Raw genomic sequence first — 22,580 nt, 5'->3', positions numbered from 1 at the left:
TCTTTTAAATCTGCATAACAATTGCAGTGGATGCGTTATAGAGAAATATCAGTCAAATCTACTGCCACTTCCTTTTGAGAATACACACATACTGTTTACCAGTTCTTTCCCCTAAAATTCACAGTTAGATTCCTTTCCCATCTGCTTTAACATTTATAAAAATACAGCTATAAATTCTTTCTACATTCCTTCCTATTGTAACTCTATTTCTCTGGCTGGTCCATGAGTTTTGACTAAAGATTTTTTTCTGGATTAGCCCTGTCTTATTACCTAATTATTTCTTTTCAAATGGAACATGCACTACTTCATCTGCATTCAGAACAAAGCTACGTTCACACCTTCCCTCCTCAAAACTTACAACATGTGGAAATTGTCTCCTGTTCTGAGGAAATATGGTTAGTAAGGTCAAAACTGCAGAGCCTTCACCCAAACCTTGGTTTCTGCAGTCAGAGCCCTTCACAGTGTGATCTCATCCAGCTTTATAAGATAAGGTAGCATTGATCTGTACTTGATTAGGAGACCTAGAAAAAACCCAAATGCTGTAAGCAATGGTGTTGGGGATTCGCAGAGGACCCACTTCCCCTAGAAGTATCATAGCTGTGCCCCAGCATGTCAGGGAGTGCTGTGTTCCTGGGGGCTGGTCTTTCTGATGAGATGAAAAGCCTAATGTTCTTGCAGACCTCTTGTGGGCTTTGCAGATCCCATGACTCTCTTTGCAAGACAAGGAGTGCTAATTTCAGTATGTGAGCCAAATTCTGTGTTGTATAATTATACTCTGCCTCCCTAATGCTGCACTTGTTCAATGCACTATTCATTTTTGTCCTTAAACTTGTGTGCTGTTGCCACCAGGTCACTACTGAAATGTAGCTGGCAAAGTAATGCTATCATGTGATGTTTGAATATTTATTTGATCATCTGTTAAGGATGTTAAGCTCTTTAGAGAATCACATCCAAATTTAGGAGAGTTCTCATTTTGGGCAGTTTTTTTTTTTTTTTTTTTTTTTTTTACAAATAAGTAGCTTTGTAACTCTGAACTTTGAACTTCAGCCCAAATTGTGCAATTTTATATTTTTATATATAGCTCCTTTCATTTAATACTGTTGCATTGCGGTTATGTAGCAGCTTTCATCAGTAAATCTCCAAGCACTTTGCAAAGGTGAGTAAGTATTATCCCTGTGTTTTATAGATGTGTAAACTGCAGCACAGAAAGCAACTTGTCCGAAGTCACAGAGCGAGGAATAGAACCCAGGTCTCCGGACTCCTTTGCCCTCCCCGTTACACTATGCTCACCTCAAGTTTTATTCGCTGCTGGGGTTGACCGAAGATTTTCCATCTATACTATTTTTTTTGACAGAAAGTTGGGCTTTTGACGCAATGAAATGTTTTATAAAAAGCATCTGGTTTCTGTGGAAGTGTTCTGATTTTTTTTTTCCACTGAAAAACTGCAAAGTGAAGTTTTCAACCAAAATTCTAAATATTTTTGATTTAGATTGGCCTCATGGGAGGTGGTGTTCAGTTCCCTCATTTCCCCATTCTCCTTAGTTAGTTAGCTAGGCTTCCGCTCCCACGGCGCACTGTCCTATAAAGGAGAATGGGATCATGAGGCACTGCGGCGGTATTTCTGAATTTAACTATTTTGGTTTTTAATTTTTTCCTGAAAAGTAGAAATTTTCTGCTGGGACGGGGAACCCCGTTTTCCAAACAGCTGTATTTCCTACCCTGTTGCTGACTTGCACAGTGGCTTTGGGCAAGTCACTTAACGCTCAAGAGATGTACAGAGAGGCTGTATAATTAAAACATTGTTCTTCAGTAACATCCAGTTACTAAAACGATTTAATCTTTCTAAACACATTGGATAAATGTCAGGCCTTCCATCCAAACACTTGACTTGCTTTTCAGGCATGGTGCTCGTTTAATATCCAAACATTTCTGTTAGGTAGATATGTACTATCCCTATTTCACATACGGGACACTGAGGAATCCTATTACTACTGTCATAGGAGTGCTAGATGAACAGATCCCCAGGTACAAAGATGAGTTATGGTTGCAGACCTCTGGGCCCAAGATGAGTTTCTCCCATTGATTTGTATGATGGGATGATGATTTATGTGACAATATTTCGCTATTTCCTATCCCCTTAGCTAAAGCTATGTCTACACTGCAGACCATACAGTGGCACAGCTGTACCGCTATAGCTGTGTCGCTGGAAGGTCTCCTGTGTAGCTGCTCTTTGCCTGTAGGAGAGAGTTCTCCTGTCCGCATAGCACTGTCCACACCAGCACTTCTGTTGGTGAAATTTACATCAGCCAGGGATGTGTGGTTTTTTTTCTTTCTTTTTTTTTTTTTAGAGCCCTTGTCCTACAAAAGTGCTAGTGTAGACAAAGCCTAAGCATTCAATTGGTAAAGTGATTTGAGATCCATTTAGCTAGATAACTGCTAGATGATTCTTACTGTAGGCTTTTCAATTTAAGTTTAGTTTCTGTATTGCTTCAGAGCTCACAGTCATGTGTAGATCATGACCAGATGAGAAGATCTTAACTCTCTTTTTGTGAACAAACAGGTTTCTCCAGAAATGTTCTGCTTGGAAGAACAAAGTTGAATGCATACGAGTGTGTTAAGGCAAAGAAAAGCCCATGTGTGCGTAGCTGGGGAAGTAGACTCCTGTTCTTGCATGGCTGACTGGCACTGCCTTTCAACAGGCTTTTTTGTTTAATTTGTGAAGGGAAAAAAACCCCTCCAGAAAATAGGTTAATCATCAGCTGCAAAAATGCAGAATTAGATCTGTCTTGCACCCAAGTGCAATGCTTAATTAGTGTGTGCAAAGCTGTGAAATTCTCCCCATATGGTTTGAGACTAACCTGTTTTGTAAATATAGGGGTGGGGAGGGGAAAGTTCATCTGCCGAGAGAAGTTTTTGCTTGGTTCTAGCTAAAATGTTTATCTTTTAACAGGTCCTTGCATGTAAACACAAACCTCCCTGGTTTTTTTTCTGATGGAGAAGTGAAACCGGCTATGTGTGGCTTTTATTTTTGTTTTTGTCCTAAGACAGCAAAGGTACCAGTCTAGCTGAAATGTTTCTAAAAACTGAACAAGCCACCTATTCTTCCCCCTAACCCTCGGAAAGAGAACAGTTCTCATCATCCAAGATCATTTAAAAACGGTCCTGGGTTTAGTAAAATTTGCCCTGGGGTTCTTGGCAACTAACAGTTTCTTGTTGCTTGTTTGCTCTATGTGAAGTGTTAGGGAGAGTTTCTGTTCTGGGTGATGGAAAGGAAGTGTGCAATCTGGGTGGTAGTGATCTGGGACCACAGCAAGCAAATTGTTTCCAAGTTCTATAAAATACAGCACTGAGGATTATTTCTTGGTTTTATAAATTTTGTTGAACGATGCAGAGATTGTTGTAGAGCATGAAGTACTGTAAATTGGTTACCATATATTGGAAGGAATGCATCTTGCAAGCTATTAGTTTGTCAAACTCCGAAGATAAGTCTTCACTGTCTATTTAACAAGTTACTTTAGTTTTGTCCTCCCATGGTGTCTATGCGCCACTGCCCCATTGGATGGAAGGTCAGGCCCACTCAAATGTGGGAACCCGTTTCTATTTAGTGGCTGCACCCTATAGAGAATATCTGCTATGCTAGAATGAATGTATTTCAGGAACTGATACTGATTTACGTTTTAAGAGAGCTGATGCATGTTCTTAATTGCATAAATCATTGTGAGATGATTGTTTGTACGTGCCAGGTTCTACTATTCATCCAGGTTGTGTCATGGGATGTGGGATGGTTTTCTGCTATCTGCAGATGTCAAGAGCATTAGGTAGTCCCTTATGGGTGCTTGTTTCATTTAAGGCATAAGCCATGATAGAGGGGATTTCCTCAGGGAAAGTATCCAGACTCAGATGCAAGAAAACACTAGTTTACCTCTGACATACTACACATTTGTTTTTTGATGCTCTTGCAAACTGGCAGCTGTCCATGTTCATGGGAGAGCACTTTCCTAACAACAAAGACAAAGCTCCCTGCTGGCTCCTGCTGTGAAGGGTGCATCACATTTCTCAGCAGCATTCTGGGTCGACCTAAACAAGGCTGTTTCATTATGGGATCACGATCCCGAAGATGTTGGAAAAACCTCATGGGAACACTTCTTGCAGTAATAAGAAAAGAGAATACCAAAAACACCTGCAAAAGAGATTCTGTTAATGGAAGTCCCCTCTCAACACATTTGAAGGAAGCGCCAGCTTCTAGTGCCACAGAATAGTACACTAGCATTGATCAATACAAGTGAAATCTATACAAATCACTTGCTGGAAAAGGGAACTGTGTTAGAGTAGTGTCCCACACACTCAGGAACCCTAGTTGTTCCGTAATGACTGGATCTGGAGGCATTTGGAAAAACATTTTGAAAATTTTTTAAGTACTTAAAATAAAACGATAACCTATCAAGGGATCATTAAGGACTTTACTTAAGATGACAGCGCAAGTTTGGAATTAAAATTGTGGATTGGTTCTTGGCTAACCCATTGTACCAAAGTCTTGGACTATTACAGAGAGATTATAGCCTCTGCATAGTTAAGGTTGAACCATTGTAATGCGCTATTTTTACACCTTCCACTCCCTTATAACTTTGGTTTGGCCTAGATAATGCCACACTTTCTTGGATGGTAAAGGGTAATGTTTCTGAAGCATTGGTGGAAAGTTCACTAATCTATTTAAAAACAATAAAAGAACCCTGATTTTAAATCTTCATTTTTGTTTATCTCCCTCTGGCTCAAAAGTGGCTTGTTTCTGCCCCTTCACATGTTTCATGTAGTTAAATCTCATTGAAAGCTCATGTGACTGCACCCTGGTTTCTGCAGCTATAGCTATTAAATAAAACTATTAAGTTCTGTGTATAGCTTTGGTTTCCGTGGAATTTCTGTGACATTAATTTCAGTTGTGATAGCAACTGTACTGTCAGTTGCAAAATATATCCACTGATAATTCACATTTAACAGTAGTTGCTGAAAGAAAATACTCAGGCACTGACATTTGGATAATGCAAGTATATTTAAAATAGCAAACCCACTATTTCATGAATTTAAGGTTATTGTGATGAAAAAATGTACTTCTTTATACGTGAATGATAAGCGTGTTCATGCTGATTAGGTAGGACATGTAAGAATTGGTGCCTGTAGTTATTTGCTTAGGATTTTAGAGGCATTGATGTGAAAACAGGATATTTAGTTTTCAGAGCCTGTTCCGTTCCTTCTGATTGTTCCTTATGTGAAGTCACAGTGTTTTGTCTGTGATTTAATCATTTCCATAGCAACCAACTGTGATTGAACAGGGTTTATGACTTCAGTAAGAAATAAGCACCAGGAACACAGATTGTCTTAAAAACAATCATGTTTTCATACTCTAATAAATAGGGTGGCTATAAGAAAATTGTTTCTAAATAGTGGTTTGTCACAAAGTATCAATGGATCTTTAAGACCTGAATATGTATTTATGAATTTTTATATTTTCCTGGCTCTCCTCTGTAAATGTTCAAATGAAGCTTTTTTACTGCTTGCTTTTATTCATATTAACTACCCAGTCAGGGAATTAAAACTGCTTGATCCTTTGGAATTTGTGTAAAAAATTTACTGGTCGGTAATGGAAACTCAGCTACCCAATGATGTTGTAAAGTGGATGGCACTTAATGATGCTCTTTGTTTTCCATTCGTGGTACTAAGAGAATTAAATGTCCCAAAACTTGTGTTAACACAGAATTAAGGTTACCAAGTGGTGCCACGTGCCCTTCCCGAATGTGGAGAGTGACTATGTTTCTGAAAACCAGGCAATACAAAGTTAGGGTACAGGCCACCTCCTTCAATACAACCTTACCTCTGCCTTCTCTAAGTGAAGCCCCACCATGCCAATAACACACAGACTAGCACTCTGCCCTCACAGATGCTACAGAAGACTCCAGGAACAGAGCATATAAGCACTGTAGGACATGGTCTAACTGTGACACCTTCTCTTTGCTAAGGCAAAACTTGGAGTGTAGCAAACAGGAGCTACCTTCACCTGGCCTGCACTCAAACTCTGGCCTACTCCATACAAACCACCCAAGTCCTGCTAATTGTTACCAAATCTTCAACCTTGGCCAGAGGATTTTATCCGAGACATTGCCTTCACTTACCCCTCACTGTGCCCCACAGACCTCTCCAGACCTAAACCCTTGGATCTGAGAACAATGAAAAAAGCATTCAGTTTTCTTACAAAAAGACTTTTAATAAAAATAGAAGTAAATAGAGATAAAGAAATCCCCCCTGTAACATCAGGGTGGTAGATACCTTACAGGGTATTTAGATTCAAAACATAGAGAACCCCTCTAGGCAAAACCTTAAGTTACAAAAAAGATACACAGACAGAAATAGTTATTCTATTCAGCACAATTCTTTTCTCAGCCATTTAAAGAAATCATAATCTAACACGTACCTAGCTAGATTACTTGAATGCTGACGATTCCTATGGCAAGAAGACACCCCCTCATGCACCTCTAGTGAGACGGCTTACAAAATTCAGCCCTGAAATGAGGCATACCTGCTCTCTCAAGGTACACGTGCCCCTCTTCTCGTATCATAGAGACAGCTCTGCCAAGCTGTTACAACTAATCCCTCCACTATTCAGTACAGCTTCAGCTACCACAGGGGACGCAGCTGGAACACATGCAGAGAAGAGCTGAAATTCAAATCGGTGGAATACCAACAACGGGACATTCTCTTAGTCCTTCCTCATAGCTACTTACTATAGATTCATATATTTAATACCAGAAGGGACCACTAGATCATGTAGTTTGACCTCTTGTATAACACAAACCAGAGAATTTTGTCTAGTTCCTCCTGTATTGAGCCTAATAACTTGTGATTGACTAAAGCATCTTCCAGTAAGGCATCCAGTCTTGATTTGAAGATGACAAGAAATGGAGAACCTGCCACTTTTCTTGGCTGTTTAATATTTGCACCACCCTTGCTGAACAATTCCCAACTCAGGGGGGCTGGGTGGGGGCAGTGTTAAGGTTGCACTGAGGAGCTGGCTTGTCCTTTAACTTTTTATCTCTTAATTTTTAGAGACTTAAAAGTTAGGCATGCTTCACATTAGGGAAGAGCACGAGGCACCACTGGGCAACCATAACTCCGTATTAACGAAGTTTTGGAGCATTTAATTTCCTTCGTTTGTTTAAAAAAAAAAAAAATTTCTGCATCCGCATGTACTATAGCTCTGTTTTCCCCCCCCTCCACTGCTTGTGGGAAGTGTCAGGCAGCACGTCCCTGTGGCCCACACCACTTCCCTCAGCTCCCATTGACCAGGAATGGTGAACCACGGCCACTGGGAGCTGCGGGCGGCTGTGTCTGCAGACGGTCAATGTAAACAAATTGTCTCGCGGCCTGCCAGCAGATTATCCTGACGGGCCACAGGTTGCCCACCACTGTTGTAGATAGAACAGTCTTAGACTTTTGTAAGGCATTTGACTTAATACTTTACAACATTCTCATTAGAAAATTAGCACAATGCAATATCAAAAAATCGCACATTAAATGGATTAAAAACTGGCTAACTGACAGATCTCAAAGTAGTTGTCAATGGGGAGTTATCGAATGGGGATGTTTCTAGTGGGGTTCTGCAACAGTCAGTATTAGGTCTGACACCATTCAATATTGTTGCAGTGATATGGAAGTAAATATAAAATCACTGCTGATATTAAAAATTTTCTGGATGACACAGAGATCGGTGGAGTGGTAAATGAAGAGGGCAGGGCAGTCATACAGAGTAATCTGGATTGCTTGGTAAAATGGGCCATTGGAACAAAATTAATACAGCCAAATACAAGTTACACATCCGGGAAAAAGGGATGCAGGCCATACCTACAGAATGTTGGAATGTATCCTGGAAAGCAGGGACTCAAAGGATTTAGGGGTTGTAGTAAACAAGAACATAGTAGACGACGTTACCTTGCATTGGCAAAAAGGGCCAGTTTGATCCTTTGATTGTATAAACTGGGAGGGGTGAGGAAGAGGAGAGAGGTGAGTTTTCTTCTGGGTACGGCATTGGTGAGATCAGTAATGCAGTACTCCATCTGGTTCTGGTGGCCACCTTTTAAAATGGAAGTTGAAAAATTGGATAGGGTGCAGAAAACAGCACCACAAAAATGATTCGAAGACTGGAGAAAAAGCTTCACAGTGAGAGACTTAGAGCTGTATCAGCTTCGTTTATCAGAGGGAAGATTGAGAGGTGACTTCATAGAATCATAGAATATCAGGGTTGGAAGGGACCCCAGAAGGTCATCTAGTCCAACCCCCTGCTCAAAGCAGGACCAAGTCCCAGTTAAATCATCCCAGCCAGGGCTTTGTCAAGCCTGACCTTAAAAACCTCTAAGGAAGGAGATTCTACCACCTCCCTAGGTAACGCATTCCAGTGTTTCACCACCCTCTTAGTGAAAAAGTTTTTCCTAATATCCAATCTAAACCTCCCCCATTGCAACTTGAGACCATTACTCCTCGTTCTGTCATCTGCTACCATTGAGAACAGTCTAGAGCCATCCTCTTTGGAACCCCCTTTCAGGTAGTTGAAAGCAGCTATCAAATCCCCCCTCATTCTTCTCTTCTGCAGACTAAACAATCCCAGCTCCCTCAGCCTCTCCTCATAAGTCATGTGCTCTAGACCCCTAATCATTTTTGTTGCCCTTCGCTGGACTCTTTCCAATTTTTCCACATCCTTCTTGTAGTGTGGGGCCCAAAACTGGACACAGTACTCCAGATGAGGCCTCACCAGTGTCGAATAGAGGGGAACGATCACGTCCCTCGATCTGCTCGCTATGCCCCTACTTATACATCCCAAAATGCCATTGGCCTTCTTGGCAACAAGGGCACACTGCTGACTCATATCCAGCTTCTCGTCTACTGTCACCCCTAGGTCCTTTTCCGCAGAACTGCTGCCTAGCCATTCGGTCCCTAGTCTGTAGCGGTGCATTGGATTCTTCCATCCTAAGTGCAGGACCCTGCACTTATCCTTATTGAACCTCATCAGATTTCTTTTGGCCCAATCCTCCAATTTGTCTAGGTCCTTCTGTATCCTATCCCTCCCCTCCAGCGTATCTACCACTCCTCCCAGTTTAGTATCATCCGCAAATTTGCTGAGAGTGCAATCCACACCATCCTCCAGATCATTTATGAAGATATTGAACAAAACGGGCCCCAGGACCGACCCCTGGGGCACGCCACTTGACACCGGCTGCCAACTAGACATGGAGCCATTGATCACTACCCGTTGAGCCCGACAATCTAGCCAGCTTTCTACCCACCTTATAGTGCATTCATCCAGCCCATACTTCCTTAACTTGCTGACAAGAATGCTGTGGGAGACCGTGTCAAAAGCTTTGCTAAAGTCAAGAAACAATACATCCACTGCTTTCCCTTCATCCACAGAACCAGTAATCTCATCATAAAAGGCGATTAGATTAGTCAGGCATGACCTTCCCTTGGTGAATCCATGCTGACTGTTCCTGATCACTTTCCTCTCCTCTAAGTGCTTCAGGATTGATTCTTTGAGGACCTGCTCCATGATTTTTCCAGGGACTGAGGTGAGGCTGACTGGCCTGTAGTTCCCAGGATCCTCCTTCTTCCCTTTTTTAAAGATGGGCACTACATTAGCCTTTTTCCAGTCATCCGGGACTTCCCCCGTTCGCCACGAGTTTTCAAAGATAATGGCCAAGGGCTCTGCAATCACAGCCGCCAATTCCTTCAGCACTCTCGGATGCAATTCGTCCGGCCCCATGGACTTGTGCACGTCCAGCTTTTCTAAATAGTCCCTAACCACCTCTATCTCTACAGAGGGCTGGCAATCTCTTCCCCATTTTGTGATGCCCAGCACAGCAGTCTGGGAGCTGACCTTGTTAGTGAAAACAGAGACAAAAAAAGCAAAGACTTGACTGCAGTGCATGAGTACCTTTGTGGGGAGAAAGTACTGGGCACTAAAGGGCTCTTTAAACTAACCGAGAAAGGCATATCAAGAAGTGATGGCTGGAAGTTTAAACCAGACAAATTCAGATTAAAAATTAGGCACAAATTTTTAACAGAGAGGGTGATTAACCACTGGAACAAAGAGAAGTGGTGGATTCTTCATTTCCTTATGTCTTCATGTCAAGACTAGATGTCTTTCTGGAAGATCTGTTTTAGTCAGACAAGTTATTGGACTTAATACAGGGGTGTCTGGATGAAATTCTGTGTCCTGTGACCGACAGGTGGTCAGGCTAGATGACTTAAGTTCCTCTTGGCTTTATTGTATTTATCTATAAATGAAAATGCAAAGAGATGGCTCTTCTCTAGTTCTTAAGGGGATAGGATTGTATAGTTAATTGATTAGGTCCTGCTGTTGAAAAAGCCTTATAGCCTTGCCTTAGCTCTATTCATTTTGTATTTCTCATGACCGTGCTGGTCTGTACTCATGATGACAAGCACAATATCCTCAGGTAGTCGAGGCCTGCTCCACTGAGGCCTTTGTAGATTGGGACCAGGACACTGAAGTATCTTGGTACTGAACAGTGGCCCAGAGAAAGATGTGGAGCCCTGGGGTGATGTGCTCCTGTTACTCTGCTCTAGTTGGAAGGTGCACGGCTGCACGCTGAACAAAATGGAGGTGCTTTGCAGCCTTCACCATCCCCCAGTTTTAGGACCTTACAGTAATCCATCTGGGAGGTGATAAACCCATAGTTTACTGCTGCATCTGACAGGATCAAGCTCAGTCTGCTGATCAGCTGAGAGGAAAGATATCTGTGTTGCATGGCGCACGATCTCAGATGTAATATTAAACTGTATAAAGGGGAAAACCAGGAGGTTGAAATGCCTTCTGTGACAACATTCCCTCCTGCTGACCAACAGGGCGTACTCTTCCTTACTGTTCGTGCTTGAGCTCAGGAAGCTGCTATCGTACATAACCTGGTGGTTTCCCCAGTAATGCTGCAGGTATTTGGGGGCATTGATACTGTGATGGAGCGTACAGACCTTGTGATCTGAGCAAAGTCCTTTTAGATGCTACCAATAATCCTGATCATGGAAAGGCAGCTCTTTGGGTGTACATGGTGAGTGCTGGGACAGCAATGGCTGGAAGAAAAGTAGGGGGTGGTTTCTTGCTGACAGTTGGCTACACCCACCAGATGTATTTTTCTGCAGTGTCGCCATCTGGCATTTGCTTACTGTACTGCGGCCAAATGTATCTTTATCACCATCTGGCACTTGCTAAGAGAATAAGAAGATAACACATGGACACTGACTATACCCTAATTTGCATCAAAGGTTCTTGCAGGGCCCAGATTCTGCAGTCTTATGTGTCCACATATATGCTGTTAAGTTGGGCTATTACCAGTTTGTTCTTTGTGAATCTTTGCCACTGGCATTGTTTAACATCGGGATGCTAGTCCTCTTTGAATAATTCAGTGTCAGCCTTCTGGGGGATTTTGTGTCTATATCAGGAAATAGTCTAAGTCCCCTTAAGCGTTTTTGTAAAACAAAGTCCTTTTTATCTTAAACCTCTTTGCTTTATTAACTCCCTACCTTATCCACCCGGAAGTCATTTTCATACTGGTGGCTTCAAGCCAAAAGTAGTGGATGAGGATTGTGATGTTTGAGACCTAAGTAACTACCAGATTGTAAATGAGCAGGATATATATATATATTTTTTATCCTGGCAGTTCGTCCAAGGGCTGTCTATGCCCAGCAGACTGAGATATGGGAAAGACTTCCATTTGCAGGCAGCTAGCATGCAGTTTTGTAGGCCTTAGCTATACAGCTACCTCCAGTGGTGTGACTTACTGTTGCTAATAACCAGCATTGTTGGAGTCTCACCACAGGGCATATCAGAAAGAGGATGTGCTAGAAATAAGAGCAGGGCAGAGCAATACAAGGGTTGTTCTCAGCTCCCCCTGTTGCTTTCAGTTTAAATACAAGAAAACAAAGTTGAAGCCTATTTGGCTAGTGCCTTGAACTGACTTATTGCTCTGCAGACCTGTGGAAATTGACCACTTCCAAGGAGGGAAGATGACGGAAGCATTTGAAATGTGGAGCTGTTACTGGAAATAGAAGCCAATAGCTGGGCAATGCAGTATTGTGAAGAGAAATGTTTCCTCTCCTGGAGCTTGAGAAATGAAAGATACAGTATTGCACATGACCACTAAGCAGAAGTGGAGACCATCTGGAGAAGATGATGGTGGAAGGCAGCTTGCCAAGGAAGAAGCTGAAGGGAAGGCCGAGGGGGGAAGTAGCCGACAACAGGGCTACAATTAATTATACTGTATTAATTGTATGATCGCTGTGTTAGAAAATGCACATGTTCAGATAGGAATCCCAGATGGTTGGCAGAACTTAGAGTATGCTGGAAAGGACAGAGAGGTGGCTGCAAAAAACAGAACAGAACCATAAGCTGGGCTAAAATGGCACAACGAAGGGCCTCTTTCCCCGTCTCAGTAAATGATCAGGATAGTGCTGTCTGGCGATTCCAGCACAGCACTGCTGGCAGTGAAGAGAGGTGTTCTGCTTCTCACGCCAACTCGCTGTGTGGCCTTGGGCTCTCTGTGCCCTAGTTTCCTTACCTGTAGAGTGGCGCTATTGCCACCCACTCCAGTGCTTGAGAACCTCAGACAGACAAGTTTCAGAGTAGCAGCCGTGTTAGTCTGTATCCGCAAAAAGAAAAGGAGGACTTGTGGCACCTCAATGTAATGTAATGACCCATCCACTCCCAGTCTTTATTCAAGCCTAAGTTAATTGTATCCAGTTTGCAAATTAATTCCAATTCAGCAGTCTCTCGTTGGAGTCTGTTTGTGAAGTTTTTTTGTTGAAGAATTGCAACTTTTAGGTCTCTAATCTAGTGACCAGAGAGATTGAAGTGTTCTCCGACTGGTTTTTGAATGTTATAATTCTTGACTTCTGATTTGTGTCCATTTATTCTTTTACGTAGGGACTGTCCAGTTTGGCCAGTGTACATAGCAGAGGGGCATTGCTGGCACATGATGGCATATATCACATTGGTAGATGCGCAGGTGAACGAGCCTCTGATAGTCTGGTTGATGTGATTAGGCCCTATGATGGTGCCCCTGAATAGATATGTGGACACTGTTGGCAACGGGCTTTGTTGCAAGGATAGGTTCCTGGGTTAGTGGTTCTGTTGTGTGGTGTGTGGTTGCTGGTGAGTATTTGCTTCAGGTTGGGGGGCTGTCTGTAAGCAAGGACTGGCCTGTCTCCCAAGATCTGTGTACCTACTACAGGACAGCCCCAACAAAGAAAATAACAGAACACCACTAGCCATCACCTTCAGCCCCCAACTAAACCTTCAGCTCTCCAACGCATCATCAAGGATCTACAACCTATCCTGAAGGATGACCCATCAGTCTCACAGATCAAATACATGTAAAGACTGGGAATGGATGGGTCATTACACAAAATAAAACTATTTCCCCATGTTTATTCCCTCCCGCCCCCCCCTGCCCCCGCTGTTCCTCAGATGTTCTTGTCAACTGCTGGAAATAGGCCCACCTTGATTATCACTACAGAAGGTCCCCCCCCACCCCTCCCCGCCGCTCTCCTGCTAGTAATGGCTCACCTTACCTGATCACTTTCCTTACAGTGTGTATGGTAACACCCATTGTTTCATGTTCTCTGTGTATATAAATCTCCCCACTGTATTTTCCACTGAATGCATCCGATGAAGTAAGCTGTAGCTCACGAAAGCTTATGATCAAATAAATTTGTTAGTCTCTAAGATGCCACAAGTCCTCCTTTTTCTTTTTTCAGATAGACAAAGAATCATCACTGCAAGCTCTCCGACTTACATACAGGTTCTGTCTTACTATGCATCTTAGCCCTGTTGGAATAGCTCAACGGAAAACTCTCCTACTAGTCTCATAGTCTACAGTAGACTCTAGCAATGCTAACTAGAAATGCTGATTAGGTCGCTTCTGCTAGTACACAAGCAACAGCCCAATGGGTTACAGGTTTAACTGGCCGAAGGAAGAATATTTCAGAAACAAACATTGCCTTTGTTTGAAAGGACAGCAGCTAACACCTTCAGAAATGTGAAAGACTCTTAGAATTCCTGCAAGAATCTGCTGGTGTTTCACCTTCTGACCTAAGCTGTTGTGTAGGTAGATCCCAGCTTATACTCTGTGTCTGAAGTGATTTTCTGTTTTGGGGAGTATGTGTAAAGAGCCATGGTGTGCCAAGAGGTTGCCGTCCGCAGGCAAAGATGATGGTTACTGACATAATATGCAGTGCCTCCTACCTTCTCGGAGGGGGAAAACAGCTGAGGCAAACTACTGATTTACATCACACACTGCTGTGAGCGATTGTTTACCCTTCCCCTCTGTGCTGTTGTCTTTGTGGGCTATTATTCTATGGGGCTACAGGCATTTTCAGGGCCCTTTTCTGTTGCACTGATCCAATATTTTGCTTTCCTATGCAACAGAGTCCTGAAGCTCCAGTCCTGTGGGGGTGGGAGGTGGGTGGGAAATAAATATAAAGCGACTTCAAAGCTCAGCTTCCTAGGCATTACTCAATAGGCAGTCCTCTTGCGGCCAACCTTTTGACATGCTCCGGTATGAAATTGACTAGGAGCACTATGAATCAGCTACATGTTGGAAGACAGAGTTTATATTTTTTAGAAACACACAACCTTCTCCCAGTGCACCTCCGTAACCCGCTACTAACTGGTAACTCTGCTTTTCTCAGCTAGCATGTATTGCTAAACTGTTCAAGACCGACACTGAAAGCCCTAGTTTATAATTTGCAGGGTGACTGGAAATGGAATTGAGGGAAATACAAGGATTTCTCCTTGCAGTCTCAAAAGGAAGTATGATCCACACATTGATCTATTGATTAAGCAGCCATGGGGCTATGAGAAAACAGACTGAACAAAGGCCCTTCTGTAAAAGACTCAGTGACAAAAGAACACTTCATTGTAAAGCCATGACTATTTCTTACCTAGTTTGGTTTCAGAGAGGCGGTGCTGCTCAGCATTTCCTGGCTTTTCAGGCTGACTCTGGGAACTGGAAAAATTAGCACTTGGTTTGAATGATCCTGCTAATGAAACCTGAAATCTTGTTTAACAGCCATTGTTGCAAAGAAGGAACCAGCATTAATTTCTCTTGGGAGAAAGAGACCTAAATTTTAAGACACCGGTTTCAGATCTCCTCTGTTTTTGTTCTGTCTGGTGCAGCCATATTAGAAGCAGATAATCAGAAGGAAGGGAATGTAGTTTACAGGTATTTATGCTAGTGATGGGCAACTTGTAGCTGCTTACGCACAGGTTCTGAGGCTTTCCACCTCTTCTGTAACCCATAACTCCACGGTAGCAGTCTCTGAAATGTTTCCCGTTCCACGCAGAGAGTCAGGAAGACCGGCAGAACTGCAGGATCTCAATGTGTGGATGACACGATGGTGTAGGGAGGAGTGTGTTACGTTTATTAGTAACTGAGGAACCTTTTGGGAAAGGAGGAGCCTATAAATAAAGGATGGGCTCCACAAAAACCAAAATGGAACCAGATTTCTGGAATTTAAAATTAAAAAGGTTGTAGAGGATTTTTTGAACTAAGCACTGTGGGAAAGCTGACCCATGTGGAGAAGAATACAGTTTGGGTAGAGACATCCCTTAGGGATGAAATTATTAAAGGGGAAAATCTATATCCTAGTAAAGATAGGAAAGAAGTCAGTAGAGTACAGGTAGGAGGTAGTGAGGAATAGTCAAATGTAAAAGAGTCTCACTGAAATATAACATATGAAGGCAAGCAACTGAATATTGAGAAATTGTACAAGTGTTTATATACAAATGCTAGAAATCTAAATACTAATATGGGTGAACTAGAGTGCCTGGCATTAAATGAGGATATTGCTATAATAGGCATCATGGAAAGTTGGTGGAAGGAGGATAATCAGTGAGACAGGGTGATACTAGGGTACAAGTTATATAGGAATGACAGAGTAGGTTGTGCTGGATTGGAGTGGCACTGTATGTGAAAGAAAGCAGCAGGTCAAATAAAGTAAAAATCTTAAATGAATCAAACTGTGCCATGGAATCTCTGTGGAGAGAAATCCCATGCTTGAATAATAAAGAGTATAGCACGAGGAATATATACTCCTATAAAGCTGCTGTCAGCTGGGTCATACATCACTATGCATAATTTTCCAGATACAGAGAAGTTGTCCCTCCAGAAAACATTTGGGTACAAATGGGCAACAAATTCCATAAGCTACTTTGGAATTTAATCTCAAACAACCTAAAACAGCTGTAAAATGTCAAATCTTTGTTCGGGAACTATAGAGGTATTGCTCTCCTCTCCAATGCAGGGAAGATTCTTGCCTGGATGCTACTAAGCCGCCTCCTCCCCCTTGCCGAGGAACTCCTCACTGAATCACAGCGTGGCTTCAGGTCATCCCGAGGCACAACTGACATGATCTTCGTGTTATGACAGATTCAGGAGTAGTGCAGAGAGCAACACCCGGAACTATTCATGGCATTCATTGACCTAACCAAGGCCTTTGTCTCTGTAAACCGTGATGCCCTATGAAAGGTGCTGTGTAGGTTTGCCTGTCCACAGAAATTCATTTCTGCTATCAGACTACTCCATGATGGGATGATTGCTACCATTTTGTGCAACGGCTCAGAGACCGAATCATTCAGCATTCGCCCCGGTGTCCAGCAGGGCTTTGTCATTGCTCTAGCACTCTTCTCCATTTACGTTGTCGTGATCCTGATTCTCATTCGTGACTGCTTTCCTGATGCAATTGGGACTGAGTATCGTATGGATAGTCAACTCTTCAATCTTCAACGTCTGCAAACAAAATCTAAGATCACGAGAATTGGCATCACTGACTTCAGTATGAAGATGACTGTCATTCTTGCACACACACACAGGCCACCCTGCAAAGCACCTTAAATCTTTTTGCTGATGCCTATCACAACCTGGGTGTCTCTCTCAACATCAGGAAAACCAAGGTACACTAGCAGCCCTCACCTGCACAAACTACTCTTCGTACTCCATAAATCACCATCAGTGGAGAACCCCTGGAAAATGTAGACCATTTTCTGTACCTTGGCAGCCATCTCTCCCAAACAGCCAGCATTGCCACAGAAATTGAATACAGGATCTGCTTTGCTAGTACATCATAGAATCATAGAATATCAGGGTTGGAAGGGACCTCAGGAGGTCATCTAGTCCAACCCCCTGCTCAAAGCAGGACCAATCCCCAACTAAATCATCCCAGCCAGGGCTTTGTCAAGCCTGACCTTAAAAATATCTAAGGAAGGAGATTCCACCACCTCCCTAGGTAACGCATTCCAGTGTTTCACCACCCTCCTAGTGAAAAAGGTTTTCCTAATATCCAACCTAAACCTCCCCCACTGCAACTTGAGACCATTACTCCTTGTTCTGTCATCAGCTACCACTGAGAACAGTCTAGATCCATCCTCTTTGGAACCCCCTTTCAGGTAGTTGAAAGCAGCTATCAAATACCCCTCATTCTTCTCTTCCGTAGACTAAACAATCCCAGTTCCCTCAGCCTCTCCTCATAAGTCATGTGTTCCAGACTCCTAATCATTTTTGTTGCCCTTTGCTGGACGTTTTCCAATTTTTCCACACCCTTCTTATAGTGTGGGGCCCAAAACTGGACACAGTACTCCAGATGAAGCCTCACCAGTGTCAAATAGAGGAGAATGATTACCTCCCTCGATCTGCTGGCAATGCCCCTACGTATACATCCCAAAATGCCATTGGCCTTCTTGGCAACAAGGGCACACAACAAGGGCACATCCTTTGGAAGACTATTCCAATGAGTCTTTAATGTTAGGAATCTACAGACAGGTACCAAGATCTTGGTTTACAAGACAGTTGTTATCCCCACCCTTCTCTGTGGGTGTGAGACCTGGGTAACCTTCCGAGAACATCTCAAGCAGCTGGAGTGGTTCCAGCAGTGCTACCTCAGGAGGATTCTCAGGATCAGCTGGGAAGACCGACGCAGTAACATCAGGGTTCTCTCTGCAGCCAACATAGTTTAGAAGCACAGGTATAGAAGTATACAGGCACAGTATAGAAGCACAGGTCATGAAATACCAACTCCGCTGGGCTGGCCACTGTGTACATATGCCTGACACTCTCCTTCCGAAGCAAGTACTCTTCTCTCAGTTAAGTCAGGGAAGAAGGGCTCGCGGAGGGCAGCGGAAGTGTTTCAAAGACACACTGAAAGTACATCTTAAAAAGGGAGACATCAACCCAACAAACTGGGAGGACTTGGCGCGGAACAGAACACAGTGGCGCCACACCATACACCAAGCCACAGCTCACTTTGAGGAGAACAGACGTGCTCATGAGACAGAGAAGCAACAAAGGAGGAAAGAAAGGGCACAACACTCTAGCCAACAACTCTGTCTCCTCCAAGATTACGTCCGTCACTTCTGTGGGAAAATCTGCAGGGACGAATTGGGCTCCTCAGCCACTTAAATACTCACCAGTGAACCCCCTTGGCAGATGTCATCCTTGCATTGAGTGATAGCAGAAGAAGATGTCAAACCACTACTTCAGCAAATGAACAAAGGTTGCATGCTGAGGGAAATACACAGTTTCTTGGTGAGGAAGAATAGCTACAGTCAAATTGAACATTTTGTCAAGGATATCCTCCTTGTTTCAAAATCTTCTGGGAAAGCTCTAGCAAGAATACAAAGAATGTTAGAATTCATATAGAATAAGAAAAGAGAGAGAGTGCAGATACTCTACAGGTCCATTAAATGGGGTGAACTAGTTGTTCCAAATTTTACATGGTACTATCAAGCCAGCCAGCTCAAGCAAACACTGGGTCTTTATTGAACAGGAAAATTATGGCAATCTAAATATTGCTAGGATAGCATGGATTAAAACAAACCAAATCCACCTATGCATATGTCTTCGTGCAATCTGTGTAAATCAAGGGTGGCCAACCTGTGGCTCTTCAGAAGTTAATATGCAGCTCCTTGTCTAGGCACCAACTCTCGGGCTGCAGCTACAGGTGCCAACTTTCCAATGTGCTGGGGGGTGCTCACTGCTCAACCCCTGGCTCTGCCACAGGCCCTGCCCCCTCCCCTGAGCCTGCCGTGCCCTCGCTCCTCCCCCTTTCCCCCAGAGTCTCCTGCACGCCACGAAACAGCTGATGTGGAGGGAAGGGGAGGCACTGATTGGCGGGGCTGCTGCTGGGTGGGAGACGCTGGGAGCAGGGCGGGAGCTGATGCAGGGGCTGCTGACGTATTACTGTGGCTCTTTGGCAATGTACGTTGATAAATTCTGGCTTCTTCTCAGGTTCAGGTTGGCCACATCCGATATAGATTCTTTAGCAAAGACTACTGTATGGGTTTGGGATAGAACCAGAGATAAGACGTTCCATTTCTTTGCTAATTACACCCATTGCAAATAATCCAAATCATACAGCAGAGTTTTAAACTTTTGGAAAGCGATGAAATTCATGTGTTTGGCCAGCTGTTCACCAAAGAACCTTTTCTAACTCATTTAGAAATCAAAACCTGCTTTAACTGGCCTACTCTCCTGTAGTCCCAGTACTTTCAAGTTAGGCATTATGTTTCCCAATTTCCTAGGAAACTTTTCCATAGAAAGCCAACTTTAGTAGAAATGTGGCTTCTTGTTGATTAGAAAATAAAAAATTATAACTAATTTATGTCAATCTTTGCTGATGACTTTCCTAATAAAGAAATGTCCACATATTCACAAAGAAAAAAAGAATTGGATAGATAAATTACCCCAGAGGAATTGGCTTTGATCTGTGGGGGAAAAAGCCAGCAACCTCAGTCTGTAGCAAAATAAAAGAAAATTCCTTAATATCTATTTCAGTGGTACCTCACATCAGTCAGGTTTAAAAAAATATAGAGCATGAATTGGAAATTGTGGTGAAAGAGGTATAGTGCACCTGTCCGGTTGTTGTTAGAGAATTTTGGGATGTGCTGCATAATGAAATATTATAATTGTTGGATATTTATTACTGTGACCGGAATCCCAGGGGAGCCAACTGAGGTCACTCAATTAGGGTGAGCTGCAAAGAATGGGGCAGACAATCCCCAAAGCTAGTGGATATGCCAATACTTAGATTTACCAAGTCAGCACAAAACAGCTTCTATAATACCTCACTGGTTACCAAGAAGCCAACAACACAGTTCCCTTAAAGTAACCCAGCCTTAGGCCTCCACCCAGACACCCAAGTCAAATATGATGAGGATTATTGAAAATCTTATTCAATATAAAAGAAAGTTCTACCAATCCCTAAAGATTGGACACATTACCTCCCAGCTTAACGAATATTCCAGGTCTTACCCAAATACAAGCTTACAGCCAATTCTTCTTAACTAAACTAAAATTTATTAAAAAAGAAGAGAGAGAGCATTGGTTAAAAGATCAGTATACATACAGGCATGAGCTCAATTCTTGAGACTGAATTCACAGCAGAGATGGTGAGCTTTGTAGTTGCAAAGAGTTCTTTCAGAAATAGTTCATAGGTTATAGTCCAAATGTTTATATTCAGGGTGGTCCAGTCAGGACTGGGATCTCAGCCTTACGGCTTAAGCTTCCCCTGCATGAAGCATCAAGCAGGTCTGAGATAAAAAGGATTGGAACCCAAGGCATCTTTATACAGTTTGGAGTCCTTAGGCAATCACGGATGCTTTGAAGTGGACCTGTTTCCTAAGTGTCACTGGTAATTAGCTACATGGATTTACATAAGGCAATTTATTCATTAGGCCGTCTATCAAACTTTTAGTGACATATAGACAATGACATTATTTCACCCAAGATTCATCTAAATGTTACTATTCCCCTTTGAACTCTGAATTAATAGCTATAGTGACAGACAGGAACTGTCTGTTTACATGGCTAATCATTAAACAAGATATAAGTAAACACATACAATTAGTAAAAAGAAAAGGAGTACTAGTGGCACCTTAGAAACTAACCAATTTATTTGATCATAAGCTTTCGTGAGCTACAGCTCACTTCATCGGATGCATTCAGTGGAAAATACAGCGAGGAGATGATTTATAAACACACAACATGAAAAAATGGGTGTTGTCATATACATTGTAAGGAGAGTGATCACTTAAGATGAGCTATTACCAGCAGGAGAGCGGGGGGGGGGGGGAGAGAGGAGAAAACCTTTTGTAGTGATAATCAAGGTGGGTCATTGCCAGCAGTTAACAGGAACGTCTGAGGAGCGGTGGGGGGAAATAAACATGGGGAAATAGTTTTACTTTGTGTAATGACACATCCACTCCCAGTGTCTATTCAAGCCTAAGTTAATTGTATCCAATTTGCAAATTCATTCCAATTCAGCAGTCTCTCGTTGGAGTCTGTTTTTGAAGTCTTTTTCTTGTAATATTGCGACCTTTAGGTCTGTAATCGAGTGACCAGAGAGATTGAAGTGTTCTCCAACTGGTTTATGAATGTTATAATTCTTGACATCTGATTTGTGTCCGTTTATTCTTTTACGTAGAGACTGTCCAGTTTGACCAATGTACATGGCAGAGGGGCATTGCTGGCACATATCACATTGGTAGATGTGCAGGTGAACGAGCCTCTGATAGTGTGGCTGATGTGATTAGGCCCTATGATGGTGTCCCCTGAATAGATATGTGGACACAGTTGGCAACAGGCTTTGTTGCAAGGATAGGTTCCTGGGTTAGTGGTTTTGTTGTGTGGTGTGTGGTTGCTGGTGAGTATTTGCTTCAGGTTGGGGGGCTGTGTCTGTAGGCAAGGACTGGCCTGTCTCCCAAGATTTGTGAGAGTGATGGACAGGCCCAACAAAGAAAATAACAGAACACCACTAGCCGTCACCTTCAGCCCCCAACTAAAACCTCTCCAACGCATCATCAAGGATCTACAACCTATCCTGAAGGACGACCCATCACTCTCACAAATCTTGATTTGCATGATTTTAATTAGATAATGTCACAATTACCAAATGATTACCAAAAAGCCCAGGAGGATTACCAAATGATCCTTCGATAATCCTCTTGGCGGAATTGGTCAGGTTCAAAGAATTAATTTCACATCTGCTAATAGCTGCTAGGTTACTCATAGCGCCTCATTAGAGGGGGGAAAAAGCCCCACATTAAAGGAATGGCTCCAAAAAATATGGGGCATTGTTATGGAAAGAATAATGCATCAATATCATACTCAACAAAACAGAGGGGCCAATAAATACTTAGATGTTTGGTTACCATTTATTGATTATTCAAAGTACATTCCCCTGCAAATAAATCCTAGCACACGTATCCAATTTTTTTAATATTAAGGTTGGTGGATATGGCTGGTTTGATAAATGAGTAGATTCAGTAGTTGCCCTCGCTACAATCACCAGAAAACACAGCATGGCTAGCGGAAGGTGACTCACTCTAATATGGTAACACACTACTAAATAGAAGCATAGAATCTCAGGGTTGGAAGAGACCTCAGGAGGTCATCTAGTCCAACCCCCTGCTCAAAGCAGGACCAATCCCAATTTTTGCCCCAAATGGCCGCCTCAAGGATTGAACTCTCAATCCTGGG

At 42.8% G+C, this 22,580-nt stretch overlaps 1 protein-coding gene across 4 annotated transcripts in view; it reads left to right on the top strand.

The window, feature by feature from the left end:
• CCDC12 (coiled-coil domain containing 12) overlaps positions 1 to 22,580 on the top strand; it is an 83,022-nt gene that overhangs the window by 25,498 nt on the left and 34,944 nt on the right. The gene's annotated exons all lie outside the window — the stretch shown is intronic.

This window comes from Chelonia mydas, chromosome 2 (genome assembly GCF_015237465.2).
Source record: "Chelonia mydas isolate rCheMyd1 chromosome 2, rCheMyd1.pri.v2, whole genome shotgun sequence".
Taxonomy (NCBI): Eukaryota; Metazoa; Chordata; order Testudines; family Cheloniidae; genus Chelonia; species Chelonia mydas.
This window is presented reverse-complemented; position numbering and strand designations above follow the sequence as displayed.